General features: G+C 42.0%; 1 protein-coding gene across 1 annotated transcript in view; it reads left to right on the forward strand.

Moving 5' to 3' along the window:
• Positions 1-24954, forward strand: part of CAMKK1 (calcium/calmodulin dependent protein kinase kinase 1) — a 1268063-nt gene that overhangs the window by 165690 nt on the left and 1077419 nt on the right. The window contains exon 2 of the mRNA XM_086954811.1: positions 13063-13118. The gene's annotated coding sequence lies outside the window, so the exon portion shown is untranslated. The remainder of the gene's footprint in view (positions 1-13062; positions 13119-24954) is intronic.

Raw genomic sequence — 24954 nt, forward strand, 5'->3', positions numbered from 1 at the left:
CAAGCGCAAATGGATATTCAGTGGTGCTGGAATTAGGGTTGCAGGAGGTACTGAGCCCCCTTCCTCCGCCCACCACACTCCGATAAAACTCGAAAGAGTTTAGATGTAGAATGAACAATAAAGGGCTCTTTAAATGCTTTTTATCTATCAGTATTGTTGTATTATAAAAGAAACATTTTCAAATATCCCCCATGCCTTTAGTGAGGTGAGGTTATTGAACAGCATCTCATTTCTAAAAATCATTCCAGCACCACTGATGTATATAGTCTCTCATACTTTGCAAATCACCTATACAGTGTGTCTCAAATCTGCCCTGATTTGCAAAGGTAGGCCACTTTTCTTTTAGGTACTTGATTAACTGTTGGGGGTCACCCATTGACGTCAGTTCACTAAATGCCAGACGGAGCGGATGTGACATTACGCCCCCTTTGACCTCCACTTTCAGTCACGCACACTTACACATACATACAAATTCACTCTCACACATAAACACACTCTCACCCATTAGCATGCACACCACATACATTTAAACGCATTTTTTACTTACCTCAGCTTCCATGGAAGGGCATATTCAAACTTATTGTACTCCATTTTTATTACACTAATAGTGAATAATATATAATATTTATTCACTATTAGTGTAATTACAAAATAAGAGTGTGGAGCCGCAGCTGCCTCTGTGTTCCTGTGAAAAGAACAATTGATGGACAGAATGCAGAACAATGTCATACATTCACCCCAGTACAGAGATCTGGGCCTAAATCCATCGTTTTTTTGCTCACCATGCCATTCCACTTTGGACCCAGCCATATACAAATCAGTCTTGACCCTGTGCCCCATGGCAACAGTCCAGCCCCAACTGCCAGGCCAGGTCCTCCCTGGACTGGAAACAAGCACCCTAGCACCATTTTCAGGCTTTCAGCCCTCATCAGGCAGGATAGCTTGACTCCAGTGGCATGGAGAGCATGGGACCCACTTCTGGGCATACCCATCCCACTTGGGTGACAAATGCAAAAGGAACAATTGATGGACATAATGCAGAACAATGTCATACATTCACCCCAGTACAGCGACCTAGGCCTAAATCCATTGTTTTTTTTGCTCACCACGCCAAATGCATTTGTTGACAGAATGCAGAACAATGTCGTGCATTCACCCTAGTACAGAGATCTGGGCCTAAAGCCATCGTTTTTTTGGTCACTATGCTATTCCAGTTTGAACCCCGCCATATTCAAATCAGTCTTGACCCTGTTTCCCATGGGAACAGTCCAGCCCGAACTGCTAGGCCAGGTCCTCCATGGACTGGAAACAAGCATCCTAGGACATGTTTCGGGCTTTCAGCCATCATCAGCCAGGATAGCTTGACTCCAGTGGCACGGAGAGCACGGGACCCACGTCTGGGCTTACCCATCCCACTCGGGTGACAAATGCAAAAAGAACAATTGATGGACAGGATGCAGAACAATTGTTTATATTTTGCCTCTGTGTTCCTGGCATTCAATTTGCCACCCATGAGGCCAGGGATTGCAAAGGCAGTGCTAGCAATAGCAAAGGGCAAGCCAGGGCTCACAGTTGCGACCCCTGATGACCCCCAAATGACTTCCATGGAGCCACCACCTTTCCTAAAGTGTTTGGGCCTATTTTCTGTCTCGGATTGGAAATACTGGGGGCTGGCTATGATGTACTATACAATCTTCTAAATAATACCAAACCTATTAGATTCGCAGCAGTTGGTCAGTCATCTAAGTTATAAGGGTAAATTTGTTTGTTTACCAATGTAATTTGCACATGTACGCCTATGTTTATTTAGCTTTTTCTCCGAGTTGTGCGCCAGTGTTTTATTTCAGCGCATCGCTAGGATCTGAACTCTTCCGAATGAGTGTGAAGAAAGCCAGATGCAGGGGAAATCTGACTTGAAATGTGTGCGAACTCTCGCTTTGCAGCCCTAAGAACAGAGGCATAAAACTCAAAGCAGACACATAAAACTCGCGTCTGGAGTGATTCATCCGTTTTGCTTGGTGACGGTCTCCTGGATGCGCACAGGCAGCATGGCATGTTTGCAGAAGTCCTTTGAAAGGCCAGTGTCTTAATTGTGTCATCTCTGGTCATTCGGGTTGATTGGCTGATCTGCTGTGCTCTCGGTCCTTATTTGTGGCGAAGTACGGCGGCCGACGGGGCTCAGTGACGGTAGTCCAGAGACAGGTCGCATCCACAGGGCGCCACTTGTCCGCGCAAACCCATTATCGTCTAGACTTCCGCAAGGGAAGGGCAGAACTGGCAGTGCCCATGGTAGACACATCTATCTGCTGCTGGAGATATCTCACTGTTCACCCTTGAATGGGCAGACGCTGCCCACAAGACTGAAAATCAGTGATCCGGCTCACACCCGTGTACGGTGTACCCCACAGCAGTCACTTGTGTTGCGCAGCTGCTGTGTACAAATCATCTGCGTGGTTCTTATCCAGGGCACAAGTCCAAAAAAAAAAAAAAAGTTGGGGGACGCTCCAAGTTAGGTGGTGTCCCACGAAGTGAAGTGACGCGCCGGAAGGTAGTCCCCTCTAATTACAGGGGACCTGCTTCACTTGTAGGGGCCACGTTAACACACTGTGGAATGTAGCGTCATTCGCTGTGTGTTTTTGGGAGCGATTCCATGAAAAGCTCTGTGAATCGACCCGGCAAGGTTACATGGTTACAATTCACCTACAATTCAGCGTTCCCAAAATCTACAGTACATTCACCAGATCAGGCGCCGGCCATTGGCCACGATTCACTCTTTCCTAAGGGGCCTTCTTGGAGCCTAGTACACCCGCTACCACCATGTGCCCCATGGCAGCTGCCATGCTGCTTCCCAGTGTAATCCATGACCGACCCTACTTAGTGGTAAAAGTATACGCACAGGGGCGTATCACAGGCCCCCGCAGCCCACGCAGTGCGGGGGGCCCGAAGCTCCAGGGGGCCCCCTCGGCACTGTGCTCTGTCCGGAGAGCTCCTAATTGAGCCCGGAGGGGGACCCTCTACATACCTTGCAGGGAGGCCCCCTCAATTTTCGTTACGCCAGTGTATACGCACCTCCGAGAGGGGAATCTTGAAAGCCTCGGCAATCTTTCCATACAGCTCCTTCAGGTTGGTGAAGCCCTCAATGCGGCAAGCTTTTGGGCAGGGGGGATGGCGTCCACCCGGTAAAATTAGTGGGGGGACGCTGTCCACCCGCTGGGTACCCAGACTTGAGCCCTGTTCGTATCCCATACAGAGAAGGTCTGCTGGCTGCCGGTCTAGAGAGCACATTAGCGGGGCGCTTCATAGATCCATTTGCAATACAATACTTGAGGAGGGCCTGAACAGTGCTAGGAAAATAGCAGAACGTAAGCTACACAGATGCTGATATCCAGGGCCGGCTCTAGGGCTGTGCAACCGGTGCCATCGCAATGAGCGCCGACTTCAGGGTGGCGCTATTTCCTCATATATACTATGGAATTAAAAGCACCTGTTTAATGAAAATGTCAAGACAACTCTGGTGGTTAATGGAGCTGCTGGAGAGAGATGGAGTTTTGTCTAGGTGAAGTTTTGACTCATCTTAAGGTAGCGCAGAGTGTTTTTGCTGCAAAGCGGTTGTACCATGCGGATCACAACGTGCATATAACGTAAATAGTTAAGGGGGTTACTGTTTTTGTCAGATAGAGCCTTTTATTAGTTGCAGATTATAAATTAAAGTCTTAACATTGAGCTATTAGCTGTCATCAAAGAGCTGCATTCAGAAATACATGTGAGTGGGTGTGGTTATGGAGACTTCAGGGTTACTGTTAAAGGTTGCTAGTGAGGGAATCCGTGGAGAAGTCGGTCATTGGGGCTGCCTACAAGTATTGTCACACCGGGCACTACCAGCTCTAAATCCAGCCCTGCTGATATCTGCCCATGTAGCTGGCTTGTTTGAGTCCTTTCAAGTGTGACTAGGTACTGAGGGCTTTTGCGCACACCTACAAGTGTCAGGGGAGGGAGCCATGAGTCAAATTGGTGGTGGAAACCCAGGCGTTTGACCCTCCTGCAGTGGGGGATGGGAGTCAGTGTACCCTGGTAGATTAAAGGTCGCTGACCTTATTTGTGCTGGTTTTGGGGTACTATCTCAAACCATTTCCTACATGGCCCAAAAGTAGCCTAACCTCCAACCAGTGGCGCACCAGCAGTACTCCAGTAAACAGTAGTAAAACAAGACCACTGGGACCCACTTGCTTGCCACTTTATATCGTGATAGTTAAAAAAAATAGTAACTCCAGAGGTAATTCATGGCTAGATGATGCCACTCTGCCTTTAATTATCGATTTAACATAGGTACTATGTGCATCTACTGCACAAAAAAAGAATACTTTTTTACGTTGCGGTTTCTGGTCACAATCCTTTTGTATTTATTTTTTAAAATAAATTTCATTAAACATAAATATAAGAAACCATGTGTTCAGCTGTAAACGTAAAATGACTAAGTGATTATAGCTTACACTGAAATAATGAATTAAGTCACATTATACTTGCCCGTAACAATTGAACTCCTAAAGTACCAAATGTAAAAAGATACTGATAAAAAAATAGACCGACAATGGGACACAACATAAAAACACACCCAATCATCAAATCAAGAATCATACATGTCATTAAACACCAACCATATGTCTTCATATTTTCTTTAATTCGATCTTCTCTGAATCTTTACCTGATATTTGGATAATTATGGCAAATTAACTAAATTTCTTCAACCATCGCATCTTCCTTGATTCCAGATGTAGGTATTCTGTTTCTTCTCTACCAAAAGTGGAGAAAAGTTTTGTTTCTGACTAAATCATAGGTTCAAGTTATCCTGTATATAATACAATAACTAGTGATAGAGGAATACGTTTACCAGTTATCAAATTCACCTGATAATATCTCTGTAAAAAGATGAGAATTTAATGCATTCCCATAACATATGCAAGAGGGTTCCTGTGCTTTTACCACACATCCAACATCTATCTAAATTAATGCATCCTTCACTATTGACTGGAGTTCAATACGTTCAAAATAACCCCTTAGTTGGATGATTCTGCGGTTGAGATCTAAACCATTATTAAATATTGACTCACATATGTGCTCCCGCTGCTTGTCACCTAAGTCTCATTAAGGTCTGTTGTCCATTTTTCCATAAAATGTGACAAACTATCTACAGTTGAATCATTCTGAGAAATCATTTTACTGGTCATTTTGGCATCCCGGACATGGACACAGTTGACTATACAGGAACTTGAAGTATCATTAGTCGTTTCATTTACCTGTTCAGATCAAAAGTTGAGTTAATAATCACATGCAAATATTTAGCCTATTTTTATACCTAATCTAGAATTTCTATTTTAAACATTCTAATAATGCATTGTCGGACCTGACTAGAAGTGTTTTGAAAGCCTGTGAATTAATCAACCTAAGACATTCATTCCCAATTTAATAGCAATTTAAAAGAATGCCTCACTATGCACCATATAGTTTTCTTTTAAATCTCTCCATATTTCTGCTACACTTCATGATACCTAATGTTGCCGGAAAAACATGTTTCACTCCCACATTATTTATCATTGATGAAAATCGCTGAATGGGACTGGAGCTCTTGTCTCGTTGACCACTTGGACATCAACAAGAGTTTGATCCTGACTGGCCTCTTACCCAAAAATTGAATGTTCTCAGATTAGAAGCCTTATGACAGTTATCAATTATTGATAGTCCGAAACATAAATTGTTTTATCATCCATAAATAATCTATTCTTGGAAATATTTGACCCAATCCTCTTGGTCCCAGCAATGTGTAACATTCTACATATATTTTATTAATATCCTTAAGAACAAAAAGAGAGTGCTACATTCATATATAAATCTGGGAAAAATCACATCTTAAGAGTATGTATCGACCCCACAAAGACAATCCCATTCTTCTTCCATGACGGCAGTCACCATCCATTGTAGTAATTTGCCTGGCTATATTTTTAGACCACAGCTGCTGTATGTCACGTTCACATCAAAGCCATAATAATAATATTTGTTTACTATCCTGATACCATCTCAAGATCCAATTGGCACAGAGAGTTTTATGACATAGGGAGTAATCAGAATACCTCTCATTTCACCTATAAAATCTGATATCCAGAAATATTTCCACTGTCATCTCACATTTTAAATGTTATAGGATTGGTCTGTTTGGGATCTGATATAAAGAGAAGCATATCATCAGCATAACGTAGAGATTTAATATGTACATTTGCAAAGTTGATTTATGGCATATGCGGATCCTGACTTCTAACTAATTCTAGGCGACCTGTGACTCGGTCAAAGATCAATGGTGTTAAAGAGCAACATTCACAAGATACTTTTTCTGCACCTAAACAGTCTGATCCTATGCCAATAATCATCACAGCTGCCTGTGCATTAACCTTTAGAGAATGACAAAATGATATGTCTGCACCAAACCCAAAAGCTCCCCTCCACATCATTCAGCCTTCCAGGGCAATAGCTGTGCACCTCAACAGTGTGGAAAGTGCTAAAACATCAGAATTCCGTTCAATGTTGTATGGCTGTACAGTTGTTACAATCGCATTTCCATTTATCCATTGATCATGGTTACTAACTCAGCTCATCATCGTTCAGCAAGATGCTTTCACCTTTTTAAGACCTGTCTAGCCAGTCTTGTGCAATCAAAAACATTCATAATTAAAAATGCTTACATATATACATACATAGAGCTTTAGGCCATGTCTCTTTCCCCACTGGTTGCTTCAACTGTTATTCACATTTTAATTCCTCGCACAAGAGCATACAGTATGGGGTCATAAGATAACACACTTCAACCAATGGTCCTTGTGCACTGTCATGCCATTTTGCTAGATTGCAATTTCACATCCATCTTTAAATAATTGCACTTCAGTGCTGCGGCTGGTAATCAAATACCTTACTTTGACAAGGCCTTTGGGCCTTATTATGAGTTTGACAGCCTGACTGCTGGCGGACCGTGTCCGCTCCCACCAGCATCCCACCGCGCTGATGGTCCAAAGACTGCGGTATTACGAATCGACCATGGGCCAGCGGTGTGGCAGTGGGGTTCTTGCAGCGGTGGCAAGTACTATTACCAAATATATCGATGCTTGTGTGTGCATTTCGACTTGACATGTGTCGGATCCAAACATGTGCATGATATATGTGGGACAATACTATATACCCATTACTAGGGTTTGGTCCATTTGTGGGCAGTCCTGGCAATGGGTATATATTATGAAAAGGACTCACCTGGAGATCACAGCATACAGCGTTGTAAACCACCGGGTGAACAGCCTGCCGTGAACGTTGGACCAGGAGGAAGAGATCCACATTGGAATCTGCCTGGTAGAAGAAGAAAGGGGGGAGTACACACTCCAAATCCTTTGTCACTGCCACCTTGAAGCAGGCGGTCGGACCGCCGTGGTCCGCACCTGTAACAGGCAACTCTTATTATGCATGGCAGTGCAGTTACCCTGTACCGCCCCATGTTGACTACCTTTCCCCGATTGCGAACCCAGCAGTCGGCGGTCTGCTGGCGGTCTCAATGATCCAGCTGTGGTCTTCACAAAGCTGATCCGCCCATCTTATAACTTTTAATACGGCAGTCGTACCGCCAAGCTCACCAAGCTCAGACCGCCACCGCCGATATGGCGGTCCAAGGGACTGCTAAACTCGTAATAAGGCCCTTTGTCTTTCCATTCGTTATCCTTTAATGTTTTTTTCCAGTCATCCTTGTTTGCTTAAACCATGTCCTCAAAATGTTATAAAGCCAGCATTACATTTTTTTGTAGCATTAACATTATATTTTCCCGTGATGTGCATTAAAACTAAGAAAAGATTTCTTTTTAAAAAAAATATTTTTATTGTTCATCAACATCAAGATTACATTTTCATTATATATTTCACCAAGATAAAAAAATAAGCAAAAACATTCATTTCAGCAGATAGATCCTTATAATAAGCTCATCATGCAAATTCTAACTATATTGATTCTTACTGACTCAAAGTAGTTCAAATTATTAAATATCTTACTACAAACTTAAGCCTCCCCCAGTCTTTGCTTCCATTCAATTATCGGAGCCCATATCCGTCTCGCAGCTTCTCTTCTCACCCTTCCCTTTTTTTCAAATAGGGCCTGTCCAACGTATATATCGCCAAAATCCTAGAGACCCATTGTTGTAGTGTCGGTGGTCTGGGATCTTTCCATAACAACGCTATACATAATCTACTTAATACCATGGCTATATACAAAAACTCGTAGTGAGGTACATCCAAGCCATCCTTTGTTACTCCTAAGATCATTACTTCATCAAGCAATGCTATATTCATTCCCAACGAATTCTTGAAAAACTGCTCCAATTCTTGTTTATACTTATCTAAAGCAGGGCATGAAGCAAACATGTGGATAGTATCGGCTTGAGTAGATTGACATCTTGGACAGATTATGCCTCTGGTTCCACCCCACTGTGCCACCCTGTGGGGAGTATGGTATAATTCAAACAATGTTTTATATTGCTGGGTTTGCACATTTGCTGCTCTCAGCACAGTATTTGACAGTTTTAACGATTTCTCAGCCTCATTCCCTGTCAGCCCCAATTTTGTTCCCCATTTCTCATACATTTTTTCAGAGTCATCCTCCTTATATTTACATATTTCACCATATAATTGTGATATGGAGCATCCAGTTTCTTTTCTTATGTCTTCCATTAAATCTATTTTTTGCATATTAACACCCCCACCACGCTTCTTTGATAAGACAGACCTAACTTGTAGATATTTATGAAAATCTCTATGCCTTAGATTATATAATCGTTGCGCGTTCTCATAAGTGATTATTACCCCTGCCGCCCCTATAAGATTTCCTATAGTTCTTACCGCTTGCCTATCCCAACCTTTCATTACAGAGTCATGAAATACTACTGGGAGCGATGGATTCCCATATAGCGGTGTATAATAATTCATTCTGCCCAATTTTATCTTCCTCTTAATGATAGACCATACTGTTATAGCAGCCCACAGGGTCTTGAAGCGTACCTTCTTATAATAGCTTTTCTCAACGTATTTAAGAAGCCATCTATCCGAATCTTTGACCAGAAGTTCATATACATCTGGAATCACATCCCTCCCTCTCCATTTATCCTTTATATCCCCCCCAGCATCCCTCTTATATAGTGCAAATCTGTAGCCCAATAATAGGCTTTGAAATCAGGAAGCATCAGCCCACCACGTTCTCGAGGTAGCGACAAAATGTTTTGACTACGGCGTGTTCTTCCTCCTGCCCATATGAATCTATTTGTTACCCCTTCCAACTCCCTAAACCACTTATTATCAAATAACAAGGGGATGGTCCTAAAGAGATATAGCACTTTAGGTAAAAATGACATTTGTATCAAATTACACCGGCCAATTGTAGTCAAATATAGATTATTTAATCTATTAAAATTGAGCTTGGCCTTGCTTATTATAGGTTCTATATTTTTTGCCATCACTGTCGAAATATCAGAGGTAATTAAAACCCCTAAATATATCGCTGTTCCAGTAATTCTTTGGTCTACCATCGTTATTTTTTATTTACTACAGCCTGCGTTTTGTCTACATTTACATTTAGCTTGTATCCTGATAGTTTTCCATATATAGCTGCCTCTCCTCCTATCGCCCGCAATGCCGATTCGGGATTGCTTGATGTGACTGCCAAATCGTCCGCATACCCCAGAATTTTTGTTTCATATCCATTCAAAACAATTGGCCGTATGTCTATATTCTGCTCTATTCTTCGTATAAATGTGTCTATATATAGGGCAAAGAGGAGCAGAGAGCAAGGACACCCCTGTCTGGTTCCCCGCCCAATCGTTATTATATTGCTCATTTCACCCATGATTCTAAGCTTTATTCTTGGATTCTTGGATTAAAATATAATGCTCTTACAGCTTTTATAAATATGCTTTTTCTAGCACTGCCCAGAGGAATCCCCACGAGACCCTATCAAATGCTTTTTCTGCATCTAATAGTATTAATGACATAGGGTCTCGTGAGGCTGCTGTTCCATCAAACAGGGTTAACACTCTCCTAATATGCTCTGCAGTGCCTCTCCCAGGTATGAACCCATGTTGTCTGGGGGATATGATCTTGCCTATTACACTCCCTAATCTATTTGCCAAAATTTTCGAATACATTTTTACATCGCTGTTCATTAAGCTAATAGGTCTATATGACCCAGGATCTTGCTTATTACACTCCCTAATCTATTTGCCAAAATTTTCGAATACATTTTTACATCGCTGTTCATTAAGCTAATAGGTCTATATGACCCAGGATCATATAGACTTCACATGACTGCTCGTGTTTCTATTCTTTTTTCTTAAGTATACCTGCTTGCTAGAAAACACTAATACAATGCTATTAATTGTTATAAAAATTATGTGATTTTTTTTCTTATTTAAAATATTTATCAAAACTATAAGATGGCAACAATTAGGAGGTTACATTTTTTATTTTAATTTATTGGCATATGTTTAGTAACCATGGCGTAAGATTAGCTAGGCCAGACCTTTTTCTTTGCTAACACTGGTTGATGTTTTTAAATGATATATATAATATATTTGTAAAATTAAGGAAAACAGTGTACTGTCAGTAGTCTTGTTCATAGCACAAAGCCATGCTTCTGCAGCTTTTTCGTGGAAAATTACAAGAGTTCCAAAGGAGAAAGGTTTTCAGAGATCCAGATATTTATTTTTCATGAAGTCGGAAACACTTCACTTTACTACATTTTGCAACCGCAGCTATAGCGCTTTGTAACTGATTATTTACCATCTCAGCAGACAGAGAGGCATTACCAGTTATGCAAGGTCATTTATGATTAAGAAGCCAAACTGCTCTTAGAGTTTGGTCACTTTAAATGCATACTCTCCTATGAGAACACTCGTTATTTTTAGATCTCGGCTAGATAGTGCATGTGCTGTCTCAAAGAGACATGTTGTTTACAATCTGTGGCCTTCAGCCCGCCCACAAGCTTGCCATTTGCTCACTCAATTGTCGCTCTCATATCCTTTGTCCCCAGATCATGATCCAATACATGTGTCCATCCACTGCTCCTGTTTTAGGAGCTTCTTTTTTCTTTGCGTTTGAGCATTCCACACGACTGCTCGTGTTTTCACTTGCTCCGTCCTCCATCTCCTGTTGCCTCTCCCCCCCCCCCCCTTCCACCTGCCCCATCCCAATGAAGAACAAAGCTGCATTAGAATGAAGCAACCCCAAATTTTGGCAATAAAGAAAATAGAAACATTTGATTATTCAATACAACCATGACCTTCATAAAAAAGAATAATCCTTAGCAAGCATGTGCATTTACTTACCAGGATAAATGCTTAACTGTCCCTGTCCATACTGTTCTCACTCAAAAAAAGTCATACAATTTTAGCGACAAACTCTGTAATAGTTATTATGAACGTCGCGAACAAAGTGCAAGAAGGGCGTTTCCTCTATTACTGAATGACTTTTTTGACTTAGTTTAAGCAGAACATTTAACAATGGTGAGTGAAATTGTAGAAACTACGACATCTGCTTTCAAGTAAACTATTTAAGAGAATATGTAGCATATATAATAAAATGGCCTTGTGAGAAAAAATAGGTTAGCAGTATGAAAAGAATATGAAAATTCATATTTCTGTAAACATTCAGGCCATGGGAAAGTTATTGGTTATACTACAGTAGAACATTTTCAAGCAGCACTTAATAGCAAAAGCGAAGGGCTGAAATTCTTTGCCATTGACAACGTTTTATCGACCATTAGCAGAGGTCTTTACAGCTGCCTTAACGCGCTTTGTACAAACCAGACAATAAAAATAAAAGTGGAAAATTAGGATAAATTACTGCCTCCCTGCTTAAATTGTGTGCTCTTGGCCCGCATGGCTAAAATACATTACTATTAAAAAGGCCAATAGCTCTTGCATCACCGAGACCTATTGACTTTGCCACTGCTTGTTTCAAAAGGAACCATGGGATTTTGCAGTAAATGCTTCTGCTGTGTAAGTGCAGCCCCAGAGCCATTTTTGCACACGTGTTAAGGTCAGAAACGGTAGCTAAATGTCATGTCTTCCAGATATGCAATACCTTCTTCCTCTCTCCCAGTTATTCTGCGCTCTGGCATTTATTACATTTTATTAAGTCAATGCCGCTCACTGATTTTCCGTTGCATGACCTCTGAATATCCATCAAATGATCCTGATGTGTGTGAAAGGTAATGTTTGTTCCTGTGTGTTGGCATAGTATGAATTTCCTCCTATTGCCTCCTTACACACAGTACTTCTCATACATCATGGTTTAATGTCACATGGGATTTGTGATAATATGGTTCATATTTTAAATATAGCTAATTAATTAAAAAACTCTTTGTGATTGTGGAAAAGTACACCTACACAATGCTGTAAACTTATCATTAAAAGATCATCTTTGATTAAAACAGATGTATCAAAACCATTGTTTTTATCAGTGTTTTCCCTACATCACTGGCACATCACTTACCTCCTAATTGAATAAAAATATTTGTATGTGTCTGTTTTTTAAACTCTTTATAAATCTGTATAGTTGTCAATTTGTAGCTGAGTATTAATGTCTGTATTTACGTTAGACCAATAAATCATATTTATAAGGCTTGCTAGATTATTTTAAAACTCATATAACACATTTACGTGCACTGTACCAAAATGTCTTAACTTGATAAAATTGCTATCCCTTAAATGCAGCTTTCACTTTTTCACGAAGGCAGCACTCCTGTTTGATGTTCTTTTATTATTGAATTACAAAAATCATTAATATTACAGTTATGTAATATGAAATTTCATGTAAGCCACAGATGCTCAAACCAACGATTGATTGAACCTAGGTTAAATATTTATTTGAATCAGCTCGGGTTTCCTTATGTGTCATCCGCAGCTTTACTCTTATTGAAGTTTGTTGCTTGAACAAACAATATGTTCAGTCACCATTTGTTTTTCAAACAATGATTTCCTCTTTCCCTCGCAGATCAATTTGAGGAATGATGAACCTGTCCTTCACATTGTGGATATGCTGAGACAGAGGTAAATTATTTACCTTTTTGTTTTTGTTATTTTCTGTATAAATGATACCTGGCCCCAGGCCAAACATTAGCTACTGTGACCTATTAAATTACATCATTGGCTAAACATAATTATTTCAAGAGGGAAGGGAAAATGCAACGCTATTGAGCAATATATATATATATATATATATATATATATATATATCATTTTGTGTTGTGTCTTTCAAATGAATTGGTCTTGTCTTCTGTTCTGGGAATTGGAAGCCTCACACCCACTGTAATTCAGTCCTCACTTCTCGTATAATCTTTTGACAGACAACTTGAGGATGCCATTGAAGGCATGCACTCTGTGGTTAGCATTGAGGAAATTCAAGCGTCAGAGCCTTTCACAAAAAATTACTATATCCTTGACTGATCTCAAAATAAACAATGTAAATTGTTTGGGTTGCTAAATTGGGGCTGAAGTTTTTAATGTGTAGTCAATCTGGAAAGATTGTGGTTGCTTGTGATTGATTGGTGTTACAAAGCAAAACAAGTGCTTCAGATCTCAGTTCAGGCTTCTGATGTTGCAATGCAGGTTGTAGAAGACAAAGAAACCACTTTCTATGATTGTTTAGAAAGAACAGCCCTAAAGTATGCTGTTGGAATTAGTTTAAAGTAATATTTCTGTTCTTTAAATAAGAGCACTGTTATCTATGGATCGCTTGTTGGCTGAATCCGAATTAAACTCTTGAATTAGTCACTGGTAGTTGTATTACAGTTGGAGGGACAATGGGGCACGGTAGGGTTCAGTGACAGAATATCGAAGTCAAAATATAAAATGCAAAAATATCGACTCCCTATACTAAAAATGGTGGGGAGGGGAATATCGATGTCAAAAAATATCGATGTGTGTGTATGTGTATATATATATATATCTCTATCCATGAACTCCCCTTCACTCACGGCCGGGTGCTGTAGTAGCGGTTGACATAACCTGCGGGTCACGCTGAGACCAAAGCTCCTTGCACAAAAAAGTACATAGCACTCACGGGGACATGTCCAATAGATTTATTGGGCAAATAATCTCAAAGACGCGTTTCGGCAACCGCCTTTTTCAATTAGATTCCGGCGCCACCATCAGGCAGTGTTTAAATACATCCAATCAACTAAAATAAAGAAAGGACTTCACTTGCTATACAAGCCACCATTACTAAGTGGTGTATTTTCAGTTACAATCACTGTCATAGTTGAGCCCTGGATGGGCAAATATAATAGTAAAGCACAAAATATCAAAATCAACAATCCAGTACAATATAGCCCTGAATGGGCATACACACGGAAATGTTAAAGCACACTATAATATACAGCATACAGTATTCAGTATTAGAGTCAATTCAAAAAGAAAATCATAAATGGACTGTTAACTCCTCTCCAGCATTGAGGCCAACTGGTTTTTTGGTCTGGTTCTCGATGATATGGCGAGATTCTAACCTTCTTAGCTGGAGCAACCTGTTCCCTCCCCTTATATCTGCAGGCACCTGATCCATGCAGTAAAAGCTAAGGAGTTCTCTGTTGCTTTGGTGAAACACTCCAAAGTGTCTCGCCACTGGGTAGGTGGGGTCCCTGTTTTGTATAGCCCTCAGGTTTTCCAAGAACCTAATCTTGGTAGGATGAGTTGTGCTTCCAATGTAACGCAACCCACACGGACATACCAGACAGTACGACGTGTGGCTTGTGTTACAATTCATTAAACTAGTGATCATCTTGGGCTCTTTCATCCCAGGGTCTTGGTAACTGGTCACCTTTTTACTATTCCTACAAGCTTTACATTTGAGGCAGGGATAGAAACCTGTAAATTTACCAAATGGCAAGGATTTTTCTTCTTTTCTACAGTGGCTACGCACAATACTAGAACCCAATGACTTGGCTCTCCTAAAAGTTATTAGTGGAGATTTAGGTAAGTCATTTCCGATAATCGGATCAGATTTGAGTATGTGCCAATTCTTCACACACTTCTTTATGATTTCATGGCATCACTAGAATAGTTTGTAATCAGTCTCATACTATTCTTATCGGCCATTTGCTTTCTAGATACCACTGTGTTGTTTTTTGAAATTAGTTCTGATTTCAACTTCTTATCAACTTTCAGCTTTGCTTCATGTAATGTTTCTTTATTGTATCCTCTCACTTGAAACCTCATTATACTTTCCCTGGCCGCTCTCTCATAATCCTCCTGTCGTGTACAATTCCTTTTTATTCTCAGTAGCTCGCCATAGGGTATACTAGATATGGTTTTCCCTGGGTGGCAACTACTGGCATGCAGCACAGAGTTCCCAGCTGTGGGTTTTCTGTGTAATGCAGTACAGATCTTACCTTCAGCTGCGAACACCCTAAGGTCCAGAAAATTGACTGTCTCAGTGCTAATTTCACCAGTAAATCTGAGATTGAGATTGTTCTTATTGAGTACATCGACATATGCATTGGCACATTCTTTCGTCCCTCGATAGACGATAAACAAATCGTCTATGTACCTGTTCCAAGATATCACTCTCTCTGTCCAAGTGGCATTTTCTGCCGCCCAGGCCACCTGCTCCTCCCACCAGCCAACGAAAAGATTCGCGTAGCTGGGGGCGAAGCAAGTGCCCATCGCGGTGCCACACAACTGTTTGTAAAATGGATCCTGGAACAAGAATATATTGTTACTTAAGCATAAAGTTATAAACTCGAGTAACATTTCATTATGTGCCGTAAGATTGATGGGCCTTTTCTCCAGGTACCATTTTATTGCTTCTACCCCTTGGAGATGATCAATACTTGTATAGAGGCTCGAGATGTCGAGTGTCATCATTACCAAGTAATTAGTCCAGTTTAGTTGATCAATTTTGAGGAGAAAGTCTGTTGTGTCCTTTATGTATGATTTTAACATTTTCACAAAATCGTATAGAAAGTAGTCCACAAACCTTGACATGTGCTCCATCAGGCTTCCACAGATGAAACAATCGGACGTCCGGGTGAACTTGTAGGATGCTTATGCAGCTTAGGCAAATGGTAGAAAGTCGGTACCGTCGGATGCTTACATTCCAGGAATAATTAAACAGGGGGTGGTGATGGACAGAGTCTCTGAATTAAGCAGAATACTCTCACCCAGTCAAGAGATCAGGGCTTAATCCAATACCGTTATTTAGCTCACTGCACCATCCCAGCTCAGAACCTGCTATATGCAAATTAGTCTGTCCCTGGCCCAGTGTATCATGGGAACAGGGCAAACCAAACTACCAAGCCAATTCTTTCACTGGGAAGGAAACAAGCTACCGGGGACCGGTTTCTGGCATTTCAGCCGTCTTCGGCCCGGCTTGCTTGAATCCTGATGGTGCAATGAGCTAGGGACTCACGTCTGAGTATACCCTTCTAGGTTCTGAGCTGGGATGGTGCAGTGAGCTAAAAAAACGGTGTTGGATTAAGCCCTGATCTCTTGACTGGGTGAGAGTATTCTGCTTAATTCAGAAACTCTGTCTATCACCACCCCCTGTTGTTTAATTACATTCCAGGAAGGCAAACTCCTCGTGGCTGAGCATCCCTTTGTAATACCATTTATTGAGTAGGGAACGATAAGCGTGAACATTGTCATCAAATGTCTTTCTGGTCACCCTTATATAGTTCTTTTGATCCTCCAATTGGGATAGAGCTTCCTTAATGTAGAAATCCCTTGTCATCAAAACAACATTTCCGCCCTTATCGGATGGTTTGAATATGATCTTATCTTCTTTTTCCAAGTCATGTATTGCTCTCCTCTGCTGTTGTGTGAGGTTGTCATATAAAATAAATAAATATTAAATAAATTCAATAACAAAATGAATTTAAAAAAAATGTGATTTAATATACATTTTAACAAAGATAACAAATAAACTTAATTAAAAAAAGTTAAACACCTATATAATATACATATATATATTTAATTTCAAATTATTAGTTAACTATTCATTTTAATTTATTTTATCATTTTAAATTATATAAAATTTACAAATAAATATATATATATAAATATTTTTCTATTCTAAATTAAAATATTAAACCGTGTTGGATAGCGGAGGGGTAAAAATTACTATTCCCACTCCGGTGAGTGCAACAATAGGAAAAGTATTGGGTAATTAATCAAAAATTACTTCCTACCCTTTACCCCTATAAACCCCAGAACTCACACCTAAAATTAATCCCACAATTTCCATATTTAATTTTTAGTTAATTAATATTAACAAATATTATTAATTAATTACAAATAAATTACTTCCCACCCTTTACCCCTACAATCCCCACAACCCGTACCTAAAAAATCCCACATAATTACCATAATTATTTACAAATTAACAACCAATTAATAATTAATTAATAATAAATTACTTCCCACAGTTAACACTATAAAACCTCAATCAAATAAATATTAATAAATAGAAGAAGAATCATTAACTTATTATAAATAAATTACTTCCCACCCTATTCGCCTATAAACCCACAACCCACTACAGGACCAAAAAATGCAAAATGTAATTAAAATAAAATTGATAACTACTAAAAATGTAACACATATTAAAAAACATAAACAATTCTAATACAAAAAAATAGATCACATACATTTAAAATATATATTAAAACACATAACACTAATTAAAATATCGATATTTTAAAAAACTATATTTTTGTAAACGATATTAAAAACATATATTTTTTAATTCGATATTACTTACCTTCAAATTGATATTCTTGACAATGATATTCTTGCTCTCAATATTTCTACTCCAATATATTTTTATCTCGATATTCATGTAGTTCGAATTTTTGGGCCTCGATATTCTGTCTCATTACCCCCCAGACTCACTGCTGCATTCAAGCTTTGACAATTAAATGATAAGTTGGGTCAAGTGGTAAAGATACATTAATGAGATATGCCTATTTCTTCTTAGTATTTTGTGTCCTATTTTTCTAGCATGATGCTTATGGTTCATATTGGGGAAGAGTGGGAACAGCACCAAACCACTGACACCAGGTGTGTGTGCAACAGGCTGCTGTGTTGAAACTGGTGCACTTCACAAAAAACAACCTGGGCCTTGCCTTACAAAACTACAAACCTCACCATACAATGTTGTTCACTAATGTTAAGCTACTCCCTCCCCTAAATATCCTTCCCCCCACAACAACTTAATTCCAGTTCAGGAAGGACCTCAAGACCTGGCTTTTCAGGTGCCCCCAGCATTCAACGGAGCCGCCACTCTGCTCCCAAGCTCCTTGAGACCCTCATGGGTGAGTAGTTGCGCTTTACCAACCCTGATTGTTTGATTGAATTCTGTAAATGTGTCCTTACTCCAGAGCTGACCACCTGCAACAGAGACCTTTCCTACAAATAATAACTTCTAACAAATTAAACTTTCTATTTAAGCCTCAACTTCCTGTTTCCTCCAGGCATGAACTTGTCTACCCGTTCCCTTTATGCATGAATTGCTGCTGTCAACAATAAACTTAGGTAAACCATGGTAACTTCTCGCCAACTGCCACCCAGAAAACGGGGAGGGCCCTTACACCACTTATTCTGCCCCCCCCCCACCCCCCACTTTAGGACGCGTAACTAACGGATGTTCAAAATGTTAGCCCCATTAACTTCAACTGCAGCAAGTACAATTCCATGTCCATGCAGGACAATTGTACTCTATCCCTCCGGAAACATTCCACATCATCATAACGCAGATCCAAATGCTCTACTCTACCCTGACCAACCTCCCTACAAAATAAACACATTTTATTGTTGAGCTTTCTCCTGGACATGTCTATTGCTGCCGGCCTAAGGACCCCACACAAGACCCTCCTGTTAACAAACTCCGTTCCTAACACATGGCAACCAGTCCACTGCCTCCGAATCTCCTTTAAGTTCTCCTTCTTCAGCTTTATCAATGCCAACCCTATATCCACCAACAAATAATGTTCTTCTAAGTGTAACAACAAGATATCAGGACATTTGCCTCCTACCAACAGCCTATTCAGACATGGGAGCAGCTCCCTCCAATGCATGCCCCTTTCCTCTGTCAGCTAACGAACTAACTTTCCATATCAAAGCCCAAATTTGCTACTTGACTGCTGTTCCTCACATGTCCCTCGGTCCACTTTATGAAAGAATAGCCCACCACCCATATATCCAGATCGATGGCCTCTGGCCTGGGAACTCAACCTGCATAAACAGAAACAAGAGTTGACAAACCAGCACCGTTACTCAAAATACCCCCTACAACATAGCAATAAAAACAATTTAAAGACCATCTTCCCAGACCCATAATCCTTTACCGACGCCAACCCCTCCTACTCTCCTCTGCCATGCCTATACGGAAAGAATGTGTCTCAAAATCTCGGTCATCCAGGCCCAAGAGCTCCAGAACCTTGTGCAGTATTGCTTTTAAAAAAATGTTTTGCTTATTTTTATTAAACACTGCTTCCATTATATCCGTACATTTCCGGGACTTGTGCAGTATTTCTAAAAGCTCTCCCATCCCCCTGCTGAAAGACATTCTGTGACCTAAGAACTGACCCCCTGCAGACCGGGTAAAACTTACTCACCGAGTAAACCACAAGCAATATGCTCTGGCGTCCTCTGAATTGTCTTGGGCCTTTGTAGCCAAACCTGTAGCCCTTCTTCATACGGCAACACCTCCTCTCAGAGTACTCCACAGCTCCCCCTATCCCCTAAGAGCTCAGATACTTGGAATGCACCAAAAAACATCCAGGTCATCAATGCTGAAAATAACATTCTCCCCCTTCCCTTGGAAATGCAGGACAAAACCCAGGTCAGCTCACAAAATATACCCAGTGTCAAAGGCCCCCTCTTCAGACCAAACCATCCAGCTTCCCTGGCCCAACCTTCCAGAATTCATCCAATCAGCTTGACATTCAAAGGGGCATTACCCCACCAAAGCTTCCCCATAAAAGCTATACCCGCTGATTCCCCTGCAATGGTAACCCTGAACTTTTGTTTGTTATAAGTCACATGATAAATTGAACCAATCTTCCATCCTAGCCCAGTCCTGCTTCCTCTTCTGAGTTCCACCCGCTAAGAATACCAACCAAGCCTGTGCATAAGCTGTCCTCGTTGAAACCGCTAGCGCCTCCACTTCCAACTGGAGCATCCTCTGTCTCCTATTGTCCAAAGGTCCTGAGGCATCTAGGTCCTGACTGTGTCCGGCTCCATGGAAAGCCCAAGGAATCTCCCATTGTGAACGAGACAAAGTATCAGCAATATCATTGTTCACACCGGGCTCATGTCTGGCTCTAAAAACAATGTCAAATGTCATGCCCCCTTACACAAAGACCCTTATCAACTTCAAAACGTGTGCGTCCCTGGCTGACTGCTGTTGAGCACTTGTCCCACTGAAATATTATCAATGCAAAAGTGAACTTTTACTATGAGACAACTGGTCTCCCCATAATGTCACTGCTACCACCAAGGAAATTCCAAAAATGCAATACTGCAGCTACCCTACTTGTATTCTAATGGCCATTCCTTGGCTCACCATTGTCCCTGCCAATACAACCCAAAGCCAAAACCTCCTACTGCCTCTGAAAACATCTGTCCATCCCAGTCCATTTCTGTCAAAGGTGCCAATGGATTCCTAATAAAGGATTGAAGAAAGACTCACCACATCCTCAGATCTTCTTTCACACCTGCTGACCGCCTACCTCAACAGACGGCTCTCCTTCTACACCCCCAACCACCAGCTCCGCTCCACCGACCTCTCACTCGCCACCGTCCCGCTCATCCGAAGAACACCACGGGCAGGAGATTCTTCTCCCACCTCACCGCCAAGACATGGAACACCCTCCCACTGAGCCTATGACAGACCCAAGACCTGCTGACCTTCAGGAGGATACTGGCTGTTCAATCAGTAGTGGCCCCCACCTCCCCCCCAGCGCCTTGAGACCCTCGCGGGTATGTAGTGCTCTTAACAAATGACTGATTGATTGATTAAATTCTGTCCCGACAGTGACAATCCCAACCTCCTACAAAATGTCCTCCCTGCTCTCACCACCTTGCATATGAAAGTCAAATGCCCCAGGAGCACCTGAACCTCCTTCACCATGACCCTAGTCCCCAATGAGCTCCTGGAAATTTGCCTGCAGAGACTGGTAGTCTATGGAACCGGGGTTCCCCACAAAAAAGAAGTCATCCAAGTAATGCGTAATATCCCCACGTCCTGTATGCCATCTCAAGTACCCAAAGGGAGCACACAAGATGGAACAGCCCGTAGGGATCACCTTATTAACATACCGAATTGGGCCTAAGGGTCCCCTCTTCCCCAACCATGCATAGTGTGGCAGGTATAATAGGGTGCCCGTAACAGGTTGAACAATTATCCCCAACGACCCCTTTTGTCAATGGGAGCCTGTGTACTTGTTCGGAACACAGGCTCCCATTAAAGCCAATGGGGGCCCGACCGAATCATATCCGGATGCATACAAATGCATCGTACTAAAGACTCTCCCGATCCGAGTCGTACAGAAAGCATTCCGGAACTTATTCAGTTGGAATGCGTTCCGAACAAGATAGGAATTGGGCCCTTAAAATGCATAGGAGCCTTTGCCCCCTAATCCCTGTCCATCCCTCCCTGTAACCCATTGCCCGACCTTGATGTTGTGTCCTGTGGTCCCCTGCTACCCATGTTCTGCTTGGTAGCCTGCTTGACTGCCCTCCCTGAAGCAATTGACCAAGGCATTTCTTCCCAAGCACTTAGAACATTCCTGCCAGAATTTACAATATTCTCTAGTGCAGAGACCGTTGCCGAAATCCAAACAAGCTCCCATTTGACTGCCTTGCCCTTTTCCAGACACACCCACCCCTCCCCGGGTGGGGCAACCTTGAATGTGCTGTTAGACGATCGGCAAACTGCTAGCCATAAAGTCAACGCCGTTTCATCATCATGCTTCAACATTCTTCGCATGCTCAAAAACACATTTCGCCGGATCCCCACCGAAACCAGAAAAACAGTCACCCATGCACTGGTTACAAGCCGCCTGGACTACGGAAACACCCTATACGCCGGTATCACCGCAAAACTCCAGAAAAAACTCCAACGCATCCAGAACGCATCAGCCAGACTCATACTAGACATCCCGCGTAAAGACCACATCTCTAGTCACCTGAAAAACCTCCACTGGCTCCCCAACAATAAGAGGATTACTTTCCGCCTCCTAACCCACGCACACAAAGCACTTTACGATCTTGGACCCGAATGCCTCAACACACGACTTTCCTTCTACACCCCCTCACGCCAGTTACGATCTTCCAACCAAGCCCTTGCTACCGTACCTCGCATCAATAAAACCATCATGGGAGGTAGATCCTTCTGCTACCTCGCAGCTAAAACCTGGAACTCACTCCCCACTCACCTTCGTCTCACTCAGAACCACATTGCATTCAGAAAGCAACTTAAAACTTGGATATTTGACAAGTAATCCCCCCCCTTCTTCAAGCGCCTTGAGACCCTCCGGGTATGTAGCGCGCTATACAAATCCTTTGACTTGACTTGACTTGTCACGCTCCCCCCCACTGTGCCTCCTGATCCACGGTCAAACGGGACTGTAATTCTTCATCATTCTGCACATAACCTCTGTAATTTATTTCAGATTTTCTGATAACCATATATTTAAATAGTGCGATCGACCTCTCAGGGTACTCCTCACAGTACATGCTAGCATAAATTAGAAATGCTACCCTTCAATTCTCTACGTTAACTGGCTTCTTCGGCTGCTTGGACAGCTTACTGTCCTCCTCCTTTGAACCTTCCTTGGCTATTAACTCCCTATTTAAGTGTTTTATCATCCCAATATACTCCACATTCCATATCTTCTCCTTGGTGGCCAGCATGAGGTGAGCCCCCGATGGTTTAGACATCCCCATATATGGCATTTTTTTTACTTTCAACTCTTTGCTGTGTAGCTTGTCTGTCTTCCCTGCCTCCTATCTCTTCTCATCCTGCTTCTCACCCCCAACATCTGCATTTACAATCTTCCCTAAAACTGTGATTGAAGACCCAGGCTGTACCTTGTCCGCTTCAGTTTTCCCTCCTGCTTGTTTTCCCCTTCTCTCTGCATGAGTGCCTCTTCCTTTCCTAGGCTGTGCTCTTCGGTACCGACACCGGCATACCGTACATAAATACCTTTCTTTAGTTGGCCCCCCCGCTCAGCTGAGGCTCCCTCACCTCCACCCCAACGGATACCATTTTGGTGGTGTTTGCATGCCCTTCATTACCTTACCTGGCTCCAAGGTGGGATCCAGCTCTGGTGTCCGTCCCTCGCCATCCTTTGCTACCACAAAGTTTCACCACTTCCGCCTTGAGGTTGCCGGGCAACTGCATCCTGTAACATACTATGAGCAGATTGATTAGTAGGACCTCCCACCCTGAGCCTCCCTGCCACCATCTCAACTCCACCATCTGCACCTCATCCTCATCCCGTGCCTCCCCTTTCTCTAGGCTCTCTTCTTCGTAATCAAGTATGGATAAATCCACTGCAATTTTCTCAACCACCTGCTGGAAGTCCTCACTCGCCATCACCTTCCTCTTAACAATCTGGTCTTAGCGACATCTCCCGCTGGATGAGCTGTAACTTTCTTAAGCTCAACAGCGATAAGACGGAGGTGCTCGTCTTTGGCAATAAACCTGACCTATGGAGTTTGAGACATTGGCCATCAACTATGGGTGATTTACCCATTCCATCTGAACGAGCGAGAAATCTTGGGGTCATTATCGATAGGGAGCTATCGATGAAAGATCAGGCAAACAAGGTTGCAGCCACCTGTTTTACTATTCTTAGGTGGTTGCGTAAAATCTTTTGGATCCTGCCTTCTGACACCCAGAGATCCGTTGTAACGGCTCTGGTGACCTCCAGATTGGATTACAGTAATGTGCTCTATCTGGGGGCAACCAGGGAGGTTATGCGCCGCCTCCAATTAGTCCAGAATGCCGCTGCTCGGCTTCTGTGTGGATGTCGGAAATATGATCCAATTTCCGAACGTATAAAACAACTCCACTGGCTCAACCTTGACAAACGAGTGAAGTTCAAGACACTATGCTTTATGCATAAGATAAAGATTGAAGCTGCCCCCACCTATCTCCAGTCTCTTGTTAAACCCTATGTTCCTGCATGCTCTCTTCGTTCCTCCTCCCAACATCTTTTCTGTGTGCCAAAATTTAGGCTCACTAGAATGGGCGGTCGTTCTTTTTATGTACTAGGACCCAGACTTTGGAATTCTCTTCCTTTAGACCTTCGCATGGAGCACTGCCATCTTCGCTTCCGTAAAGCCGTTAAGACCTGGCTTTTTGCCCAATAATTCTTCAGAAAGCTGTTAACCTTTAAGATCTGGTCTGTTGTGCTTTAGTTCCCTCTGGATTTTATGCTATAATGTCAATTAGCGCCGGGAAACCCTCACGGGTAGCTGTTCGCGCTCTACAAGACTAATAAATAAATAAATAAATAAACCCTTGCATATCATATTGCACCATCACCTCATCAGCCAATTCTGCCTTTCCACCAAATACGGGTCAAATCATCCTGTGTGCTGTTTTGCTGGGATTTTCTCTAAGGCCTCCCACATGTTGCACCGACGAGGCCAACCCAAACCTTCTTGAGGCGGTGATCTTGTCGTCCACTATGTCCAGCTGGCCACACGAGGCCATGCATTCTCTTCCCCTCAGGACCTATAAGCCGCATTTGGCTCTCCCGAGTTTGCTACTCTGGCTCCCTTGTCATCCTGCCAAAAAGAAAACCGGCCCAGTGTGCTGTTTAAACCCACATTCTGATAAAGTACCTTACTCCGACATTCATGCCAGCTACCTGAGACT

The sequence above is a fragment of the Lissotriton vulgaris genome, chromosome 2_1, assembly GCF_964263255.1.
Source record: "Lissotriton vulgaris chromosome 2_1, aLisVul1.2, whole genome shotgun sequence".
NCBI lineage: Eukaryota > Metazoa > Chordata > Amphibia > Caudata > Salamandridae > Lissotriton > Lissotriton vulgaris.